Raw genomic sequence first — 6110 nt, 5'->3', positions numbered from 1 at the left:
TCTTAGCCTTTCACACTATCACAATCTTTCTATGTCTCCTTCTTCTCTATGTCTGTCTGTCTGTCTGTCTGTCTGTCTGTCTGTCTGTCTGTCTCTCTCTCTCTCTCTAGATGTGGCTATAGACATTTTGGTGTCTTACCTGTATTTTATATACATTTCCAGATGTAGATATGCTATCTTTATCATTAGAATGTACATTGCTTAAAAGCATGAGCTGTTTGACTTTCTTTCTTTCTTTTGAATTGTCTTTAGATAGTGTGTGGAACTAGTAAGAATTTTTTAAATGAATATTGACTGAGGAGCTTAATAACTACAAATACAGACAAAATAATTAAAAGGATTTTGGAAGTTTGGGTACCCAAAAATAGCTTTATGTAGAGCATAATGCTTGAAAAGCTTCACATAAAAGATGGTGCTTATACATGAGTGCTTCTCAGAGAGTGGTAAACGGATTGAATCTCAAACATTGTATACAAAAACATGCAGATAGATAGGCAAGTATACAACATACATATCACATACATCCATATGAATATATACACAAATCCAGATGTATATGTTCTCTCTATATTCAATATGCAGTTGTTCTGAGCTTGATCCAGTCATAACACAGGACAGAATTGCTGATGAGTTTCAGACTCAAATTCTGGGAAATAGTATGGATTTTCTTTTGGGTTAAAAAAATATAACATTAAAAAGAGCAGGAATCTATCAAATATAGGCCTTACCAAATCAGCAAGATTGGAGCAATATCCTGGTGAAAAGTGAAATGGGAGATCAATTAAGTTTAAAGAAGCTCATATCATAAGAATGGCCACAAAATGGCTTTTTTTTTAGTGGGGGTGGCATTGTAAGAAAAAACCCAATGTAAACAATTGGAATTTCCCTCCCTAGTCATTTACTTTTCTGAAATGTAAGGTGTTAATCCTGCTACACAATGTTACCCTCTGCCACTTGTTAAGCTCTCCTGTGGCAGATGTTGTATATTTTCTCAGAAACAACTATGACTGATCCTATATAGTTTTCCTGATATCCTTTTGATGGAAGCATAATAATTGGGAAGAGCTCTGAGAGCCACACAGAAACAAATAAATTTTCCTAGGGTAGAAATGACATCTCAAATCCCCAGTCCATTATTAAAGTTTAATTTTTAAATGGGGACATAAGCATGGATCGTTTGTTATATAAACCACTAAAAGTAAGTTTACTGCAATTGAATTCTGTTTTTATAAATCAGACCTAAGGAAAAGATTACAAGAGCAAATAGTAATTAAAGTATCATGAAGGCAAAAAAGGATTCTGAATGCCAGAATAGAGTAGGAATTGGACAATGGATATGTGAACAGAAAAGGGGGAGAGTGGTTAGTTTGAGGGGATGCAGGTGATCCAGCTGGGTTGATACTTTGTGTGAGGAAGAGTAGTATGAAACAAGTTTAGATGAGAAGGTTGGAACCAGTTTCTCAGTATCTTTATGTGATAGGCCAAGGACTTTCCATTTTATTCTAATAAAAATATAAAACTGGTGAAATTTGCTCAAGGAAATATGAAGATTCAACATATTCTTGAGAAAATATTCATTGATATTTAAATTCCTTTCATTTTTATATATTCAAAACTACCTATCAAACAGTTGAATAAGAAATTTCATAAGTTTTATTATTTTCTCCCTTTATTATGTTTTGGTTTAATTCATTTTTCCATATATATGTTTGTATATGAAGGCACCAGTTACCCATCATCTAATGTTTAGAAGTTCCTAAGCGTTTTTGTTCCCCAAAAGGTTAGTGGGGAGAGTTTGTGCATACTAGTTTGCATGTTTTCTGGATTGTAAACTCTTTTTTTTTTCTTTAGGGTTTTGCAAGGCAAATGGGGTTAAGTGGCTTGCCCAAGACAACACAGCCAGTTAATTATGAAGTGTCTGAGACCAGATTTGAACTCAGGTACTCCTGATCACAGGGTCGGTGCTCTATCCACTGGGCCAACTAGCTGCCCCCGTATTGTAAACATTTGAGGGAAAGGATTGCTTTTTTGCATCTTTTTGTATCCCCAGTTCTTAGCAGAGTGCAAAATACAAGGTAGACCCTTACTAAATGTTTATTGTGTTGTAAATACTCTCTTGTATTGTTTAATTTTACTCTCTATTTATTAATTTTGTGACCATGAGCAAATCACTTAATCTCTTCCCCACTCAGCTTCCTCATCTATTAAATGAGATGATCTAATGAGTTATCTTCTGGAGCTGATTCTAGCTCTAAATATAATTGCCACATGCAGTTTCCAATTTTTATTTGTTACATAGAGAATTTGTTTTCCTATATACAAAAGAAACCTCCAGTAGAGAAACAACTTTAATAAATTTGCCTCAGCATAGCCTTGAAATGGATTCTGACTTTTAAGTGACTCTAGGACAAAAACTATGATAGCTGTTATAAACAGCATTGCATTTAGTGTGATACCTTGAGAAGGAAAAATAAAAATATACTGAACTAAATTCATTTTGTCTCAACAAAAATCGTGTGCTAAAAAAAGAAGCAGGAATTTGCCTCTTCCTTTATCACGTTGTTAGCTTGGTCTTTGTTTGCAATATAGGTGATATTTGCTTCCTTGGAATAGTAATGTTAAAATAAAAAGTAATAGTAAGAAAAATCTTATTTTCATTATTATTTTTGAACCTAGAAGCAAATTGGAAGTAATCTACCACGGTAGTAGTTACAGATAACTTTTCTTTTTCTCCATACAAGACACAATGTACATGAAGTTATGGAGGATAAAGCCATACATAGTTGAGTATGTTGTAATACTTATTGGCATACTGAAATTAAAGAGGAAGTACACCTTTATTTCTTTGTGATGCCAATGTTAATGGCAGGAACAGGGGGAAATAGTTATAACAGTCAATTCACAAAACATCCTAACAAAAATCCACTCTATTAATAAAACACAAATTGTCTATACAATTCCAAATTTTCTCTACAAACTTTAATACTGAATTGTCAATATGGGGGGAAAAGATTGATAGATATTCTTAATTATAAAAATTACTTGGCAAACAGTTAAATGCCTACAGAACTACTTCTGAAGAACAATGATAAAGGCTACTGATAGGTATATATCACAAGATTTATCTGACATTGGCAATATTGTTTATTACTTCTTTTTATTAAGCCTATGAAATAATTATGATTTGAGAGTGTAAACATCAGTATCATTCTTCATGGGTGATAACCAAATGAATGAAAGAGGAAATAAGCTGACATAGAAAGAAACACCAACAAATCAGCTAAGGAATGAGGATTTGTTTATGTAAGCTTTTTCAGATAGTCAAATAAGGACAGGTGACTGTACCAAAAAAAAGATAAAGAAAGGAGCCCACAAAGTTTGTTAGAAATTGTATGGTCTATTAAGTTATAAAACTTTCTCCTAGAAAACATGATTATGTGACTAGAATTATAAAGCAGAAGTCTGTTATATTAATGACAAAGCTGTCTAATATATATGTGTGTATATATATATATATATATATATATATATATATATATATATGTATTCCCCAGATTCCAAAGTGTGTCCTTTAATCCTTTAACACTGAACAAATAAACAGTGAAAGAATTGTGGTTTTGCTATTAGCAAAACAATAAAACACTATGGACCATTACAATAATGTAATTTTCTGAAATCATATGATTTTCTCAATAGCTGCTTAAAAATTATAAGCAGCAACTATCTAAACCATCAACAAGCATTATAAGAAATGGGAATAAGCTGGAAGCATAATCAAAATGATTAGGGGTAAAAGAAGGATGCTAGTTATCACTTTCTATTCACTATTGTTCTAGAAATATTAGCCACAGGTAATGAAGACACATGACTAGTGGTATACTTAGAAAAATCGTAGAAAAGCAACTAAAGTAACTACTTGGAATAATTATTGGAAATGCTTCTAGCTTATCCCATTACACATGGAGCTAGTTGATGGTTTTAGAGTTACTGATTCTCATTGAAAGAAAAATTCTATTTATTCTTAAACTCTCTAGTGCTTTTAATAGAATTAGATTCTGTATTTTGTCAAGACTTTTGAGCATCTATTGACATAATATATGAATTCTGTTAGTTTTGCTTTATGATATGATCAATTTTGCAAATAGTTTTCCTAATATTGTACCAATCCTACAATTCTGGTATAAATGCTATATGATCATCGTGAATATTTTAGTGATAACTTGTTCTAATCACTTTATTAAAGTTTTATTTAAAAGTTTTACATCAATATTCATTGGAGAATTTGGTCTATATAATTTTGTTTCTCTGTTTTGACCTTTCCTGGATAGGTAAAAGTACTGCATTGGGGTTTTGGAAGAAATGTGGTAAAATTGCTTCTTTTCTTTCACATATCTTATATAGAATTAAAATTAAGTATTCTTTAAATGTTTGGTACTTGTGAATCCATCTGGTCATGGAAATATTTTCCTTGGGAGTTCATTTATGCCTTGTTCAATTTCTATTTTCTGAAATTGGGTTAAGTAATTAATTCCCCCCCATTAAGCTGGATAATTTATATATTTTAAATATTCATTTTTCATTTAGATTGTCATATTTATTGCTATAAAGATGGGCAAATATTTCTTATTTCTTACTTCACCCTTTTCATTTTTTGGATACTAGTAATTTGACTTTCTTTTTTTCTTTTTTTAAATCAAATTAAACAAAGACTTACTTTTTTTATAAAACTAACTTAGTCTTATTAGTTCAACAGTTTTCTTACTATTTATTAATTTCAATTTTAATTTTCAGAATTTCTAATTTGGTATTTAATTGGGGGTTATTAATTTATTCTTTATCCAGCTTTTTAGTTGTTGCTCCCATTCATTGATCTTTCTCTATTTTATTTATATAAATATTTAGTGGTATAATATTTCCCTTAATAACTGTTTTCAATTGTTATTACTGTCATTGTCTTGGATGAAATCATTAATTATTTATAACATTTTCTGATTGTTTGACTCATTTTAAAATCAGGTTATTTGTATTCTGATTACTTGTTTAGTTTATCTTTCTTTGATCATTTATGACACATGATTTTATTTGTATCATCATATGAAAATGGTGCATTCAATATTTGTGCCTTTCTTAATTTGATTGTGAGGTTTTCCCCCTGAATACATAGACAATTTTTGTACTACATAGAAAGAGTATGTCCCTATATATGCCCATTCAGTTTTCCTTAGAGGCTGTATTAACAATTTTTTTCTAAAATTATAGTCATCTCCTTAACTTCCTTATTGTTTATTTTAAGCTCAGATTTATCTAATTCTGAGACAGGGAGTTTGAGGTCACCACCAACATTGTTTTGTTGTCTATGTATTTTTATAACTCATTTAGTTTCTCCTCTAAGAATGGGGATGCCATAACACTTGGTGCATATATGTTTACTATTGATATTACTTCATCTTCTATGCTACCTTTTATGAAGATTTAGTTTCCTTTCTTATTTTTTTTACTGGGATCTGGGGTTTTGTTCATTTGTTTGTTTTGCTTTGCCTGAGTTCACAGTTGCTTCTCCTGCTTTTTTCACTTCAGCTGTTGCATAAGATTTCCAGTATTTTATCTGTACTCTGAGCATATCTCACCACTTCAAATGTCTTTCTTATTAACATCAAAATTAATATAGGATACTGGTGGTTAATCTACTCTCCTTTCTACTTCCATTTTATAAGAGAGTTCATCCCATACCCATTTATGATTATTCAGTCTTCTTTATGCTCCATTATATCTCACCTACATTTGAACTTTCCTTCTCCTTACCAGTGTTTCACTTCTGAATACTCTCAAACTGTCTCCCTTTTATCAGTCCCCTCCCCTTCTTCCCCCTTTTCCCTTTTACTATTCTCCTCTTTATTCCTTCCCAGTCCATCCTTACTTCCACCCCCACTAATTCCCTATAGAGTAAGATACATTACTGAACCAAATTGAGTGTGTATATGTCATTTGTTCTTTGAGCCAAGAATGTAATTATCAAGCAATTCTCAACCCCTCCTTTCATTCCCTCTGCTATAATAAATCCTTAATGCCCCTTTATGTGATATAATCTACCCCATTCTACCTCCCCCTTT

Source organism: Macrotis lagotis, chromosome 3 (assembly GCF_037893015.1).
Source record: "Macrotis lagotis isolate mMagLag1 chromosome 3, bilby.v1.9.chrom.fasta, whole genome shotgun sequence".
In the NCBI taxonomy this organism is placed as follows: domain Eukaryota; kingdom Metazoa; phylum Chordata; class Mammalia; order Peramelemorphia; family Peramelidae; genus Macrotis; species Macrotis lagotis.
Note: the sequence above shows the minus strand (reverse complement) of the source record.